This window comes from Colletes gigas, unplaced genomic scaffold (genome assembly GCF_013123115.1).
Source record: "Colletes gigas isolate AHSC1104 unplaced genomic scaffold, ASM1312311v1 Colletes_gigas_Sc00006, whole genome shotgun sequence".
Taxonomy (NCBI): Eukaryota; Metazoa; Arthropoda; class Insecta; order Hymenoptera; family Colletidae; genus Colletes; species Colletes gigas.
In genome coordinates, this window is record NW_025106635.1 from 9,040,486 (window position 1) to 9,058,503 (window position 18,018).

The 18,018-nt window shown below is 41.8% G+C and overlaps 1 protein-coding gene across 1 annotated transcript in view; it reads left to right on the plus strand.

Annotated features, from left to right (window-relative positions):
* The first annotated feature begins 363 nt into the window (after nucleotides 1-363).
* The window catches only part of LOC122395859 (amyloid beta A4 precursor protein-binding family B member 1-interacting protein), a 235,722-nt gene continuing 218,067 nt past the window's right edge, over nucleotides 364-18,018 (plus strand). Inside the window, exon 1 of the mRNA XM_043393764.1 lies at nucleotides 364-591. The gene's annotated coding sequence lies outside the window, so the exon portion shown is untranslated. The remainder of the gene's footprint in view (nucleotides 592-18,018) is intronic.

Genomic DNA, 18,018 nt, shown 5'->3' on the forward strand with positions numbered 1-18,018 from the left:
GCATGCAGCGTCATACTATAATTCCTACCGCATATAGCGTCACGATCTGTTTCGAGTTATTGTCGGTCACGTTGCATGTGATTTTAATTCTATCGTATTCTATTTATTAATAAACCTTGAGCTCTCAATCCGAGCCCATAGGCACCATATACGATATTAATAGAAAATTGTCGACCATCGTTCAAAATTTACATTGTAGTTATCAGAGTAATCGAAAGTTCCTAGGTTCACCGCGAGACGGCGGTTAGTTCAAACTACCGGCGTTCCGTGGGTCGTTCGAAACGGGAGATGCGCGCGCGTTCGATGAAGACATGCGCGAGACAAGCGGCCGCAGTCTCGACAGTCAGTGCATGGCGGCCCGAGGCCCATCGATATTGTATCGCGCAGTACTCGAGATACGCGTTGGAGCACGAGTGCATTCACGGTGCGCTGGCAAACTTATTTCTTCTATCGGTCGCGAGAGTATATCGGCTTCGTGATTGACAACACAGTGCGTGACGGTTGTGTGACAGGATTTCTTCTGCCAGGTATCTCGTGGATTCGCCGGGCCGAGCCGTCAAACGAGAAAAACTACGGACCAACGTAATTTCGGTGAGCATTCGCATACAATGCAGGCTAGATTTACATCCAGTTAGCGTTTGTTTGTTCGATCCTGTCGCTTCACGCGTTTTTCGCTTTCACGCGAACGGCTGTCACATGGTGCAGCAGCGTTCACTCGAACCTCGAGTGACGTCTCGATGTATCCGTTCATCCGATTCTATCTTCACTATCGCGATTATCGGTACTCGTACCATTCGAAGGGAATCGCGGTAGCGATCGACGAGAACAGTTCGTATTACTCTTGTTCGCGCATTAGCGCGGATATCGGAGCACGGGGCGGCGTGGTCGAACGACACGAGCGAAACGTTCCTCGGCAGGATGACGTATCCGGCAACGGTGCTCAATGATCCGGAAAATATCGAAGGGACAGACACGGCTCAATGTCAGTGAAACGGGTTTCACGCGGATGTCTTCATTTCTCGAGTTGCTCGTCGTTGCGTGTGGGTCCCGAATCACCTGGATTTTTTCCTCTTTTCTTTGTCGGTGCGTACGCACGGCGGTGGAGTCCACACCCGCGGCGTTGCCAAACGCTACAGGTGTAGCCCTCGATTGAGGATCGAAAAGTTTGTTGTTCTGCAAAGGTACGATACCGAGGGATGTTGGAAAATCTTACTCGACTCGTGTATGTGACATTTTCGTAGGTCTCATTCGGAGCTTTTCATATTATTTACATTAGTTTACGTTTCTTGATCACTGATATCGTGTACACAGTCTGTTTTATCTATTCGATTTTACTCGTATGTTGTTTTATGTTTGTGAATACTCACATTCTCTTGTCTAACTTAATATAATTATTGTCCTGTTTTTACTTATTATATCGTAATTAATTTGCGTGATATATTGTAGAAATTGAGATGTGAGTACTCATAACCGGGAGACATATCAGAACCGGTCGCCCCCTCCCCCCATGAAGAAATATGTATACAAGGCAAGGGATGGTGATGGTGCTGTGGAATGATCGGAGGGTTAAAAGAAAAAAATGATATATCAAATTCAATTTCGCTCAAGGGCCAATTCTGCTACCATGTCGCGGACCGTAGATGTACAATTATTTAATTACAGTTTTAAATATTTCAATCATATCAACACGAATTATTACACAGTTGTATCAGAAGCAATTAGGATTTACCAGAAAACAATAACTTTTCCACAGCTAAGAAGTTAGAATTAAAATTTCTATTTACGGAGTAGCGGATAACATTTTTAGTTAGATAAGAATTTTCCCATGTCTGCTCAGTCCGACGTTCGTCGATTGCGTGGGCGAACAGCGCGTTTCTATTCGAGCAAACCATGCAAGGTTAACGTTGATTCGTTCCGCGTCTACGTTTCGAGGTACCGTAAGAACACTTGGCCACGAGGAATTCGAAATCCAAATTTTCTCGTCAAACGTGTCGTATGGTCGTTCACCGTGCCCGTTGAACGGGTTTTTTCCCTCCTAAGAACTCTGAAAATGGTTTGGTACGTTCCTCCTTACAATGTTAGAGATGCCATTGACGATAACGTACCGAAGATACGACTTGGACAGTGATAACGCGATTAGGCGTAAATGAAATTTTATAGAAGAGCACCGTGTCAGATTCTACGATACGTACGACGAGTGTTTATTTATTTCTTAATTTAATGGCAGCCCTTTGATGCAGAAGAGATAATATAAGATGAAGATACGACGAATGACAGTATAGTATGTACAGATAAGAAGGATATGCAAGATAAATATATTTCAATGGTTTTCAAACTAGGAAAAGTTAGTCTTAAGAGCAAGTTCGATTCCCTTTGATATTTCGACACAATGTTTTTGGAGCATCGAATCTGTGTAGATCAGTTTGTAGTGAGAGTCATCATAAGTTGGAATATTATGAAAGACTTTCAGATTGCATAAGTTAATTAGTAAACATTGTTCTTTTTAGACAAATAGTATAAGAATCATGGATACAGTAATCCCACTGATAGAATCTGCAAATTGGCAAATAGCTTGGGTCGCAGATTTAACTGTTTCTAAATATTCGGTGTATAGTACTTTAGAATATAGAGTTTAGACATAACATCGATCTAACTGCAGCTCAGTACTGGCACAGAAATCTTATGGAGTACCACGGTTATACAGTAGAACCTCGATAAATGTAATTTCGATAATTGCATGCGAACCTCGTTCGTTGCATTGTGTTGGCAAGTGGAACGGATGATTACTTAGCAACGATTGAAGTTGGAGGCGGAAGTAACAGGTAGTTGGTAACCATAGGTACTCCAGAATACTGTTCGAGTAGAGCTTCTTATTGGAACAGTTACCTCGATAATTATGCGAATCTCGATGCTTGCAAGAATTTTTAGTCTCGTTTTTTCGCAACTATCGAGGTTCTACTGTAAATGTTACTCTCGAACGAATGTGGGGTTGAGACGTACAATCGAGATAGATTCTAAGTATCTTAGCCTTCAAGAAGCAAAATAGAAACTTGAAAACGTAGGTGTGGAATTGATTTTCTAAGAAACTTATTTTTCATAGTCATAAATTTGTATTAAGTCCAACCCTACTCGGAATTCGACATCACCCCTCTGTATACATTCAAAAATTTAATCGACACAAGTTGTGGTATCAAATTTTATCTCTTTTGGTATCATTCGTTCGATTCGAGGATCGATCTGTTGCAGCCGTGATTCGTGAAACGAACGAGGTTAACGCGGAAGAGCAAGGTTAATGTGGAGGACATTCGATTCTCGTGCATCGCATGACGCGTAATCTGTTCTTATCGGTGGTACTCGGTTGCTTATCGGACCACGTTGGAAATAAAGGTTCTCAGCGTCGTGCAACATCGATCGTCGGAAGGTCTCCGTGTCTACGCGCCGGAAACAGAAACGATACATCGTGAAACTCGAAGCTCGTGCTTGCACTTCGCCTAGTAGACGAAGTCTCCTCCAATCCGATACGCCTTCGTATTTACGCGACGTAGTAATACATCTCGACTCTTGAATTTCACGCTGTACAATTTTACAGCAGGAACGTTGAGACCCTTTTATTCGCTTCTCCGTCAAATTCAATAGTTCTTTCCCTTTTACTTGAATTAATAATATCGATTGGAAAGCTATACAAGAATCGGACGTCTACCGTAGTTGTAACGTTCTGTACTCCTCGCTGCAACAGAGTATCGTCATCGATTCGTCCAGCCGCGGAGGTTCGCGTATTCGTCCGCGGTTTCCACGTTCGATGGAAAATATTTTGGCGCGGATTGTACGTGGTTATTGACCTTGTTCATGACCTCCACCGCAATTATGGCGTGCATTGCGCTTTTCAAGGATATTGAGCCCGCGCGCCGATCGATGAGGTCTTCCACGAGCCTCGGTCTTCCTTTCTTTTTCATTATTCGCTCCGTTCTCCTTCGTTTCCTGTTGCTCCGTTTTTCCCCGCGTTTTCCCTCGCGAGGCTCGCCGGAACGGAACGGAACTCTGATATTCGCCGACCGTCAATAAAGCTGCTGCACAGCTTTCGGAGTATAAGTGCTTGGTCTATTAATAGACGTCTCTTTCTCTCTCTCTTTCGGTCTACGTCGACCTATACCCTTCCACCCTGTTTCTGTCTTTTCTCCGTACGCCCCGGTATCGTCGAGAATGGGAATGCCTCGTACGTGGAGACGAAAAGAAGGGGTTGGCGAGCGACGTGCAGCCTTTTTGCCGTACGCACACTCGCGTGGCCCCCGCGTGCGTGGGATGCGCGCAACCCTTTTCCGCGGCGCTCGGCTCAGCGGCCAGACAGAAAAAAAATGTCCAATAAAAATAAGTCCTAAAGTGGTTCCCGCGCGTACTGTTCCGCAGAGCTCGCTTCTTCTCGGGAATTCGTACGGTTACTTGTTCCCTCTTACTTTACGTGCCATTTCTCTTTCGCTCGTGGCCCGTGCACGCAGCTACGAGCACAATGCGCATCGAAACGCCCCGCGGTACCGCGACCGGATAAAGATCCTTTTCTGTATTTTTCGGAATTACCTGGAAGTCCTTGTTTCGCTGGCTGACGTCTGTACAGGCTACCAGAAAAAGGATTCGAAATGTATGGATCGGTTGGCGCTCGTGGCAAAAATTCTACGGTCGAACCTCTGTTGCACGAATTTTATTTTAGCTTAATTAACGAACGGCAGATGCCACGCCAATTTCAGCGAATTTTTAGTTCAACTTTTGTAATTTTAATTTTTGTAATTGTAAGAATGGAAATTGTCAAAGAAACGTCGACCGTTGTTGCATCGTTCTGAAAAATAAATTTTTTTTTCTGAGTAATGTTGAAATTTGACGTTCCAAGCCGAAAGTCTTTTCTAAGCCAGTACATCTTGTAAAAGCGTACAAAAGTATATATTATTAGGAAGTTTTTAAAAATTCGTGGTTCAGAATCTTCCGTCGAATTTTTAGTATTTTCTTCACTAATATATTTAAAGTATGAATTTGTAAAATTACGAATGCACTTTAAATAATCTACGAATATTTATCATTTGCAAACTTACCGTAGCTCTCGGATTCGAATAAACGTTTAGTCGACGCAGAAGTATTGCGCAACAATAGCACCCGCTTACATTGAATAGGGGTTTAAAGCTTATTTACACTCTTCTCGTACACTCTTTATTGCGGGTTTAACTGTGTCGGAAGCGTCGAACGTAATCGTGTCTCGAGTGTGTCTTAAAACGAGTTGTATGGATCGGTGTCTGAGATTGTGTCTGACAACAAATTGGATTTCTCCTTTCCCAGAAGTAATTTCTTTGTAAAATTGCTAATAAACTAACCGCAAGGCGACACTGGTATTAACGATAACTTCTTGTTACATTTTTTGAAAATATTGTTCTTGAAGTTTGACTTTGAAATTTGAAAAAAATGAAGTCACCGTAGAATTTCGAGATCGTTAATGGGTTGGATAATAAATAATAATTAAACGCGTCAACCTTAATTGAGAAGTGACGCATATTGCGTGCAAAATGTTCCGCAAACACGAGATAGCCAACGTTTTAAGATAACGTTTGCAGAAACGTACGCATCTTCGTATTCCAAACGACCTTATTTCCGAACCTAATTGCATCGAGCGCATGCAAATGCTCTTTTCAAGACCGCCACCCCTGGGTCGCGGTATTGTAGTTTAAAAGCTCGGTCTAGCTGGGGTTGACAATACCTTTCTCTGTAATTAGTCTAACATCCGCATCGCGTATGCAGAACCGCAATTAGAGTGACCGGTGCCACGCTGTAATCCCAGCTAGCAGAAAGAGATCGGACTTAAAAAGAAGTTTAGACTCTTCCTCATCTATTATACAATATGAACGGCAGCTTATGCCTTATCGAACATTACCGCAAGATCGTAAGAACGTCGGTGCGCTCCTATGGAGCATAGTGGCCAGGATATTTGAATATTTACCAGCGTATGAGTTCAGACTTTATCGTTCTTATCTATAGCAAACGTTGCCTTATCGTTACCAAGAAGAGTGGAGAGATACGCTAATATTTAGCGATACTTTGCCTCGCTTTTACCGCGATAAACGAGCAGCTGATGCATTATCGTCGTATAAATTCTTCGACGACAATGATCTCGATTGTACGGAACACTTTGATCTATAATCTACAGAAGCGTTCTCGATGACCGTAATATTCGTTTCCGGAGGATCACCGATCGTATCTATCACGCGCGTGCCATCTTGTCTTTGAACAAATCGCTTCCGCAGAAGCAACGCTCTTCCGCGAATCTCGCGTTTAATCAAACGCAATCTACAGTTCCGTTTCATTCGTCATTATTTTCTATTTTTCGTAAACGTGACAGTCATTTCTGAAAATGACGAAAATTACATAATGCGCTATCTTCTCGTCGCGGAGCGCGATTTCCTTCCTGATCTTGTCTTCGTACGAATCGGTACCGCGGAGGTCACGACTGGTCATCGAATCCCGGATTTAATCAAACGCGTTCCAACGTACCGTGTGTTCTCGAATCGCATTGTTCCGCGGAGGAGCTTTTCATCCCGCCGCAATTGAATTTCTCGTTTGCATTTTTTCGACGGCCTTTAATCGTCGAACAATGCCACCTCGGAAAGGGGGTTGTACTCGTCTTTTCTTGGAACTGCTCTCGTCTCCCCGGGGGCCAGCTTTATCGCGAATGTTTACAGGGTTTATCTTCGCACCCTCCGGAGTGCCCTGGAGTCACTTACAACCGCGACCCCGTTTATACACGGCCCGCACCCCTTATGTTCCCGAGGCAAGAGATTCCCCGAAGGGGTTGGAAGGATCGCAAGACGTACGCGTGTCCTTCCGCCTCGTGCACGTACACCGTACACGCGCGTGTTTCTGATTGTTTCGGCCCGCGACGTTAAAGTCCCCTCTTTCTTTGCTTTGTGCAATAAATAATGGAATTACGTGCGCTTACGCGGTGATCCCGAGATTCGCTCTAAACCCACCGTCGCTGCAGTTTACTTAGGAATTTATTCGCGGGTTGCCTGACTCGCGTGTTTGAAGGTACTTCCCGTTCTGGCCGTAATTAAATGTAGCTGACAAAAGGTCGACGTTCAGCCTTCGAAATTATTTTGAGGCCGGTTCTTTATTAGCTACCCTCCTCTAAGTTCTTCAAATTTTACCAATCAGAATTTACAGAGTAATCAGAGTTCTGAATTATTCGACAATTTAAAGAATATGGTTGAAAGTTTCTAACAAAGGCCCCGTAATTCCGTTATTTCTCGATCATAAAATGTTGAGCCTGTAACGCGGGGAATCACCCCTCTACGTGGCTAGATTATTAAGGCACGTTACTCCGGTCCCTCGACTGTTTTCGGAGGGTCAGCGAATTCGGGTAAACACTTCGTAAATCACGCTCTCCTCGCAGTGTGCACGCACCCCCGTGTGGGAACATGCGTTCGCAGAACGCATAGGTGTGCACGGCCGTGTTGCACGTGCCTCCACTGTTTCCCAAGGCGGTGCACTTGAGCCGCAACCCCCCGCAGCGTTCGAGAAGCTACGACACACGCGATTCCGCCATTAATTGTTCCAAGTTACACGCACACCTGCGATAGCTCGGGGGCACTCTTTTCGTCCGCGCGGCCGCTGTCGTCCGCCACGACTTCCCCTTCGATCGTTCGCGTGCCTACTTTCCATATCTTTCCTTTCTAATGGCACCGATTAGCTAACCGTTCGACGAGCCGGGTGGTGCTTTTTAAAATTTAACCCCCGTCCGGTTCGCAGGTAGCGTGAAAACTTCACGCCACGTGGGGACGTGCCGCGATTTCGCGTTCACTTTCAGGAATTCCTAATGGCGTCTGGTTTCTGACCGTGGAGAATTCGTAAAGCCGTCGCGATACCAGCCCCGGAGATACGATCTACCAACGCGTGGAGTGTGTTTCAAACGAATCTCTCTGGTTCGCCTCTCACGCCCCTGCCTTTTCACGTTCGAACGTTTTAACACTTCGGAGACGGATTCTGGGGGATATGTCTCTCGACGACATACTTTTCTGTCTGCTCCGCACGACGTTCGCGAACAGACGACACAACGTACGAGGACCGCATACTAGTACCAAGGTTGTACTTAATTGGGTACAGATATCAACGTTTATCTGCAATACGAATTACGTAAAATTGAAAATTATTATAGTTCTATTTTGTTTCTTGCCTTGTCTAATTTTCATCTTGTTATCTCTAATACTATATGTCGTGTTTTCAATGAAAAATTTTAATGGGAGATTCTAGAGGCCAAAATAAGACGAAAATCAAGAATATCAATTTGTTGATTGAGACTTCGTTAAAGAGTTATTAAAATATTAAATTAAAAAATTTTAAATCATTCTGAAAAAATTATTTTTTATTGTGGTCGGAAATGTTTCTATAACTTTTTAACGAAGCCCCAATCAACAAATTAGAATCCTTAATTATTGTCTTATTTTGGCTATCTTCTATTAAAATTTTTCCCAGGCGTTGCCAAACACCCTGTATAGCGAGTGAAGTCGTTAAATGTACAAACATATATAAACACTGTGATTATAGTAACTGTATGCAATCTAGAATTAAAAACAACATAAAGAGGTGCTAGATAAAACTTTCGAAGAACATTTTTAATTACTTAATTTTTCGTTCCACGGTTGGCAAATATCCCAGCCACGTATATCAGGGTGTTAAAAAAGTGTGACATTTTTTTAACCTATTACGTGGTTATTTCAGACGCGAACCGCGCGTCCTTTGGTCGTTCCCGACTCTGTCCGTAGCAGCGTACAAATTACAACTCGCTGCCAGAGTTTCCGTCGTTCTTGCAGCATCTCCAACTACCTTGCGCGTAATTTCAAAGCTTAAAGGACAATATTAGCGTTTGACGATTTACACGAAGTTCTAGTCGAGCGTGTTTCCGTCTGGACGTCGGTAATAACACGCATTACGCGAAATTACCGTCAGACACGATTGCTCGGAATTGAAGCACCGAATTGAAGCGTGATACAGCGCGAAATTGCGTATTAGTAGCATCGGGATATCTATCGTGAGAAACGACTGTTTAGTCTGGGTGCGCTCGTTTTGTCGTGATATATTTCCTTTTCGTTTGGATCTTACGATACTTGTATTAATATTTTTCATACGCGTTGAAATATTAAATTTCTTAACGTATTAGAAACTTATCGTTTACCTTTCGTCAATTATAAATTTGCGTACGTGTTCGAAACTAGTTTAAATATTAGCGCGTTTACTGGTACAAGTACTCGTTCTTATCTCGTATTGTCCCCTTGTATTTATTTTTCGATAAGCACATGTTGCTCACGTCTGTTAGGAAGACTGTACACTATCTACTACCACTATGTTCATTTAACAAGTAAAACATAATCTTAATCTACGGCAGAGGTTCTCAATATATGGTGCCACCTGTAGGGCGCGAGAATTGGTAGAAAAGATCACAGACAAACACATTTCAATTTAAAATAAGTTTAATTTATAATCAGAAATAGGTGTGAAGTTCTGAGTTTTAGGAAATACTCATTTTTTATAATATATAGGAGTAAGAATAGCGAAGTCGCGGGAATCAACCTTATTAGATATTCTAATTTGCGTTAAAAGTGGAATTAGATTCGATGGAACCTGACAGTCTACACACAATTATTTGAAAAGTTAATTAGATTTCGCTGACGAGAATAGCGTTTTTAGAGGTAAAAGAAGGTTTTGTAGATGGAATTTGTAATTTTTGAATAAATATTCGCAGTGAAAAATTATAACGAATAAGCAAATTACATCTGATTTTTTTAAATATTTTCACGACTACGATAAGAGATACCAGATTTATACTTACAAAGTACGAAGAAAATCATTGTTTATCTTTCATAATATTTTGAAATACTTAATTTCTTACGTATCGTGTTTATTAAAGTTTTTTATTACATTAGCTCGAATACTTTCGTTATCTACTTCAAGTCTAATTCTCAATGGCTGGCTAGGTACAACCACTTAAAGATCAATAAAATCTAATCAATGTTGATCTCGCATAACTGTTTATTAATTATTGAACTAAACGTGTATAAATTATACTTTAATATTTTTAACGTTGCTCTAATTGAACATGCGCGTGCAAGACGTTTATTTATTCATTCTTGTTAAGGAAACCGTAAAAAATCGCTCTCCTGAGCAAATGTCTATACCGCGATAAATTTAAAATAATACTAGCTGATGGAATTTAATGAGTTTAAATCAGGAAAGTGAGATAGTAGTGTTGTAATACCGTTGCATTCAAGTCATTTTTCTCAGGCTTGTTCAGCAGAGTGTTTCGATAGAAATTTCACGATAGCATTTGCACAGTATGTAATAGTTATTCTAAAATTCTAACTTTTCTTACGAACGTGCGTTTCTCTATTGATTTCCGTTTAAAGTCTGTCTAAAGTATTTGAAGTTGGATGGGCTTATTTTATAAAATTTATTTGAGTATAAATAAAACTCTGTTGAATTAGTTTTCCCTGTAACTGTTAAAAGCTACATTTCAGATAAAAAGTCTCTGTTACGATTCTTCTATATTTTCTCATAATTAATTTCGAAAGCAAGCAATAGTGGTAATAAATTATAGCAGTAATGCGAGTACAGGCGAACGTTCTAACATTTCTGGAAATTCAAGGCGCCGGATTAGTTGTTTGAAACTTCGTAGAGCTTTGCTAATTGTAAGAATTAACTTTCTTCGCGACTGAGATTAACGACTTGGTTCAAATTAATATTACTAATTACAGTATCACTTAAAATTTGACTTTCGAGCAAGCACTTTCCGTTGCGATCTTTTATCTCCAGATAGTGATCGTAAATATTATAAAATCTGAGGTGAAAATAGAATGCATTGCGAGAAACTAACAATTCCGGAGCACAGAGTTCTTACGATTTCCCAACGCCAGATAATAATCACAATTATTATAATATTCGAGACGCTGTATTGTGCGAATTAATGCGAACGCAACGATTATTTGAAATTTTTATACGTCGAAATTTGAAAAATGAAAATAGAGCGACGTTCTCTTTAAGAATCGTTGCTGTACCGTAGAAGCGGAAAGTAGAGCTTCCAGAATATTCGAGCTTTTCGTCGACGACGCGTACGGAATTAACGTCCGCGAAAGTTCAGTTCTGTCGAAATCCAGCTGAAAGCCCTAGTTGTTCTTGGAAGCGAAAACCGGCGACCGAAATTTCTTGAACGTTCCCGGTCCGAAGCACGGAAGCTTCTGGTACGGCGTCGAACCGCGGGGAGTTTTCACAGCTGCCCCGGCCAGAAAGCAGCCGTCTATATTTACCCCCCGCTTTCGGCTTTCCGGTTTCCTCGTTTCCCTTAATGGCGAGTTCACGGAAGTTCGTTAATGTACAAACGGGTCTATTATTAGAGCCGACACGCGTGTGCGTTCGCGGTGCTCGATCGTCGTCCGTGAAAAAGCTCCGTCGTTGCAGCGACGCTTCGTCCCTCGAGAAGATCGATTTCCCGAGACCGACGCGGCCTGGGATAGTCACGATTTCGAGTCATGCTTCCCGGCTCGCGGGAGTCTCGGTTCTCTCGAAGCCTGTTCCTGGTGCCTCAGGAACGTGAAAACGATCGATAACTCAGTGGAACGTCCCCATTGTCGAGGAGAGAAAGGAAGCTCTCTTTCTCCCTTTCCCGTTCTTTTCAAACGGGAGAATGCGCGGCCGAGAAGCTCCTTTAACCTTTTCGAAGCTACGCTCGAGATCGAGAAATCGGCCAGGAGACTTCGATAGGACGGCAAAAGGTAGAATGATCGTGTATGTTCAATGCCCATTGTCGCCTGGACGATAGCGCGCGAATGAAGCTCGGAATGCTTGCGAATTTCTTTATTATTTTTCCAGCTTATCGAACGACGGGGATCGTATCTTCGCATTTTTCATAACGTTGGAACAAGGGTCGATGAAACCGTTTGTGTGTTTTCGTTTTCAAAACAAAAATAAGGACATAGTGAATAAACATTTTCGAAGATCTCTGAGAGATTTTGACTTCTCTCGATCTCTGAAAGCCATTGCTCGAATTTCCAAGTCGTTGTCGCCTCGTGATCCTGATCGATTACGTCGACTATTCGTTTAATCGCTAACCGGATCCTTGAACGGTTCCGTCTTTGCAAACGGAGCAGGGTGCACTTGAAACAAAGCTGCAAAGCCTGTTCGTTTCGCGTGCTTCTCTGTCGGCAGTGATTGCTGCACCGGCGTTTTTGTCCCGGCGCCGGTTGCCGGTTGCACGGTGCATGTGCAACGGCGTGGAAATGCAGCAGCGTTTCTCCCGCGGAAACGGAGAGGCTGCGACGACGGATACGGAGACGGATGCGGTGTCGGGTGACGTTTCTGCAACGGAGACAATACTGTCTAAGGAAATTACTCTACGCATTTTTGTCTCCTATTTGTTCGAAATAGATCGTCGCGTATCTGTAATTGTTCTTCTCCCGAGACTTCTTCAAGATTGGCCTCTACGAAAGGATCGTTGATAAATGTATTTAAATTATTGATAGGATAGGAATGCCACGCATACCTGGGCTCATTTAAAATAACATATTATTTCGTAAAACGTACTTCGTAAACTAAACTTGAGAAGACTCACTTTGCAGCTGAAATAATAAAATACTCTTGGAGATAATTGATGTATTCCGAAATTGTACTATTTATTGCAAAATTTTTGATGAAGTTAGAAGAAACAAAAGTACGAGTGTAATGTACCTAGGCTAGTTTTCATACAATTCGTACAATGTCTTAAAAAAATAAAAAGAAAGTCTTCCAAGCGGCGATTAGAAATCGAAGGTTAACAATTTGAAGTAATCGGATTGACAATACCAAAGTGAAAGAATACGAAACTCGTAGCTTTCGAAAAATAGCGAACAAGTTATGCCAATATCATGAATCGATAAGTATACACCAGTCGACATTCCGTAACAGATAACGTCTGATTAATCATAGCTTTACCAGTATTTTATTAGTGGGTTCTCGCGCTCGAGTGTTTACATAAGTCCGTTTTAACAATATAATCGAAACGACCGTATCAGATTGTTGTCTTTATAACAAGCACCATGCATTTTCTATAGCGGCCGTTCCCTCTTTCTGGTTCGAGTAACTTCAGGCTACTTAGGTGGGCGTTTACGAGGTACCAGTTTATTTAAATTGATACAACTCGATCCTCCGGAATGGCAGGAAACGTGCACATGTGCGCATTGTACCAGAATGGGCAGGTTGTTCGTTCGAGCTTGTTTCAATGAAATGCGCGTTCCTCAACATTGTTTGACGAAGGTTAGTTCGTTCTTGCTTATCAGCTTATATTCATTTATGACTTCTTATTCATAAAGAATATTTAACGATCGTTTCTTTTACATTCCACGATATTATCTTTCACCGACTGTCTTATTCGTTCCAAAGCTTAACCAGACGATCGTATTTTTCCTAATTAAAAATCTACAGAAGAAATGTTTCTTTATTTACTTTTTAAAGACGTATTTGAACAGTGCAATAGTGTGCAAATTAATGATTACAATAACATTGTTTCGAGATTTAAAAGAACATTCAAGTAAGTGCACGGAAGGCACTATGCTTCCCATTGGTAGAACTGTCGTCATTGATTTTACCAATCGAATTCTGGGGTTAAAAAGTGTATTTGCTTAACCCTCTGTAAGTGAAATTACACAATAGGCCCATCGATAAGGTTACGAATCGTTGGAGCGCGAACTTTCTGGACGACCTAATAGATAATAGTTAGGAAACTACGAAGTCACGCGGGGTTACGGAGGGTTACGAAGAGGAAGTTTCCATTTGAAGTTACGAAAACGACGATAGGAACGCAAATTCGTCGCGAGCAACAACAAACTACAAAGGATTACGCGATGCAAATTGCCCCGCGTACCGAATAAATATTTCCGACCGTTTGTTTGGACACGTGGCTTCCGTTTACGAGACTTTTCGCCGGCCGGAAGTATCCAACACCTCTGAGACGCCCACGTATCCGCTCGCGTGTCCCGTGACCTCGGCGGACGAGGTTTATTGTGCATTGTATTTGGATTCGTATTAGTGGGCGGCATCGGAGGCGCATACAAGTTGTTTGTTTCCGACAACCTATAGACGTTGCATCGATATTTCGACATCTTTACTTCCGTTCTGCCTTTCACTTGTGCGTCGGTGCACGGCCGTGTTTTCGTTCGACGGCCAACGCCGATCCGCGACATTTGTCTGTCCACGGGCGATCAGCGACGGAATTTCACGCTCGAAACTCCTCGTCGCTTTGCTTTCGCTTATCGGGGTGATACATGTATTTCGCCACGGTGACGCGGCGCCGCGATCTTCGGGAAAAACGAATTGCCCTGCTACTTTTGACACGCCCCCGCGTGTTTCCTTATCGGGACCGTCGTCGGCCCAAAGGGGCGGAACGCGAGCGCCCACGCGAGCCTCGCGTAGGTGCACCTTGCAGGTAGATTCGTGCGACGTATCCGATACGATGTTATTAACTGCGCGGGAAATTACGCTAATTCGGATGGTTCGGAGTGATATATCGCTCGGAAACGCGCGTTAACGGAAGTCTGCGTTACGCGATAGGCGCCGAAATTCGAATTCCCGGGCAAACTTTTTGCCAAAGCGATGCTCAAAGTCTGAGATTATTGACAATTTTACGGTTTTCTGATAAATTGTGCAAAGCAAAAGAGAGGTCAATGTACGGTATCGTGCGATTGCAATGATCATTAGCAATACTTTCAGTACTGGATAATTCATTGCGTTAGATAAACATCGTTGAGGTGTTCTCCACTCGTGCTTTACAGATAATAGACGAGTTCGTTAATGAATTTTTGTAGACAAACTACATATCATTTATACTGTATTTTAATATACTATATTACATATTTTGCATATTTATCTTGTATGTATATTTCATGTGCATAAATTGCTTATTGTATATTTATCATGCATTAATGTACACAGTATAATTATTTTAAATTCTTTACAGCAACTAAACCGATCACTAACGTTAACTTCCGTTTTATTTATTGGGAGTACAACTACTTTTTTATATATTAACGAATTTCTGTTATTAATTACAATTCTCTTAATTGCTCTGACACGAACATATTCAAGTAGGGGGAAAAGTAACGTTGAATTGCATTGTATATTGAATACAGTTTTGGACAGCTCTCGCCACTTGTATTTTTTATTTATATTTCATTCGGTAGCTGTGCGTTTGTCACCGAGCAGATGTTATTTGCAATTTTCATTTGCAAACTTCGAATTCATTTTTAATCGTTTCGGAAAACGTTGATTATAATCGCCGCGCTAAATAAATGAAAGCACCACGGATATACAATGAAACGTAATTAAGAGTTCCAATTAAATTGTTGCGAGATTAACAGCTGTTGCAGGCTGATTAAACCGTAATTAATGAGCGTTTACGAGAGTGCGTTCTGTCAAAGCGATTCAACAGTCTCTTAGGACGCGCGATAACAAAAGTTTCGATGTTGGGACCGCCGTTTCCGCGACAGTTCGTGTTCGACCGGACTATTAATAATTTTAATCGTCTTTATCGGTGGGACGGTTTCCGGTTCAAAAATCGTCCGACGCTCCGCGTCCTTGCCAACGCCGGAAAATAACATTTGCATCGCGTTGTCCGAGGAGGGGGTGGAGGATCGGAAGCGATATCGGTCGACAAAGGAAGCCCTTTGATTTTTCTTTGGCCAACGTTGCGTATGGGAGGGCAGATAATAAAGCTTAATTAAAACGATTATACCTACAAATCGAGCGGCAACGAGAATGCGGGCTTTCGAGCGCTTTCTTCCCTTTCAACCAATTACCTTCGCCGGGCCTTTAAATCGAAGGGTGCACGGCGCAGACAGAGAAAGAGAGACGGGGAGAACGAAAGAGAAAACAGAAGCCCCTGTGTACGCGATTGAAGTTTCATTCTTCGAGGGGTACGTTTTAACGGAGTGCTTTCGGATGCCTCGTCGTGAATTACTTACGACCTAAAGCGATCCGGATCGTTGTCCGAGAAAGACTTTAATCTTGCCCCGCCTTTCGTTTTTCCCTCGAAATTACTTTTTCTTTCTATTTCACCCGGCACGCCACGAATTCGCGGTTCGCCGTCTCCTCTGTCGTGTTTCTCCTCGATTTTCGTTATCCCAACACGAAATCCTCGAAACGTGACCAAAACCTGTAATTGGGAAATTTGTAGAATCCGCTTACGATCGACGACGAGACGTATCGTCCGTTCACCGAGTAGAGTCACTAAACATAAACAACAAAACGAATATTTGTCAACCAAGAGCAGCATTTTTTTCTTTATATCTGATATTCGTGCCTTTATTTTCTTATTCCAATAAATACAATTTAAATATACAGACGTAACGATGGACAGAGAATTCTACGACGTGCTGTATTCGAAATATTGAAATAATTATCGAGTCCAGAGGATAGATTGTCTCGGAACGCTGATAATTATTGCTTGAATTTTGATCACGTTTGTGCGTTCTCGCGACATCATTCGTACGTAAACAGTTTGACGCGCGTGTTCCTTGCTCTTTGAGGATGCCAAAAGAAAGACGCAAAAGTACTAATGACGATTTTCCATTGAAAATTCGAGGACGTGTTAAAACCTGGATGGAACGGCGGCGGTTTCGCCTGGCAATTAACGGAATTAACGCGAGTCAAAGGGATTTTCCAGCTTCACGTGACGCCTGAAGGGTGCGGACCGTAGATGCCGGGCGACATTTTATCAGCCAAAGGTGGTCTCTGTCTCGGGGCGACGGGTAGATTAAACTCGACCTTTTTGGTTGACGCCTTTTTCCATCGTGTCAAAGACCATCGCGAAGTAAGCACGTTACCTGTGGAACGATGCCTCCGGAGGATGAATCCTAAGACACTCGTCCCCTTAAAGCCACCAGGGTGTTTGAAACCCTACCACGTTGCCCGCGCTAGTCTGAAAATTAATCTTAATAAGCATACGAAAGACTGATTAACTCTCTTTGAGCTCATTTTTCTTCCAAGGAGTTTTTTTGTCCTGTTGTTCCGTCGAGTTTGTTTGATCTTTGTTACTCTCACCTAATCGAAAGACAAGTTGATCCTTCTTGTATACCTTTTCGGAAGAGTTAAACAGGCTGCTATTTCATTATTTTTCCTCCTTAACAATAAATCAGCATTATGTAAATTTTTCTAGGACCGTGTTATTAATAAAATGGTTTCTTCTCTTTGTGTGGTTCTGGATAGATTGTAAAATGTGTTCGCGACAGTCAGTTTTTCCTTCGCCAGAGGAATTTCATACCGTCGCCTTCTGGAAACAATAGTTCAGCGTTGCATGAGCCATAAAAAATAGAAATAACTTCGGATTTACGTCACGCTCCTAATGGTAATAAGACCGTGCAAAATCGTAAACATGGAGTTATGACAGAAAAATATTTCTCGCGATAAAAGAGTACAGCAAAGTAAAACTTGCTTTTGAACTTAAAATTGTTTGCGTGTTAAGTTTAAGCTTTGATTCAGTGGATACTTTCGAAACAGAAATGAGGAAACTATAAATAAATTATTTATTTTGATTAAAATATACAAACATTTCATACTGCGAAAGTTTAATGAAAATTAGGGGTTATATTTAATTATTTTTAGACGTTGCAGTTTTGCGTACATTAAATATATCACTCGAAATTTGTGTTTGTAGTTTGAGGGGAATATCATCGTGGGTCGCCGAGATACAGAAAATTATGCAAATTAGTTCAAACAGAGTAACGATAGATTGTAGGCTTGAATGTTCTCGCAACGCTGCAATTGCGCGACAGATTTAATTCAAGCCTTTAATTTTGCAAAAAGTAAAAAAATTGTATAACATGGAAAAAGTAGTAAATATATTAAAAACTAAATTTCATGATACGTAGTAGTACGCGGAAAATACTGAATCAAATTGTTTTGATTATTTTTAACATTAAATTTAACGTTACAAATATTTGGATTTTTTAAACGAATTACGTAATTTATCAG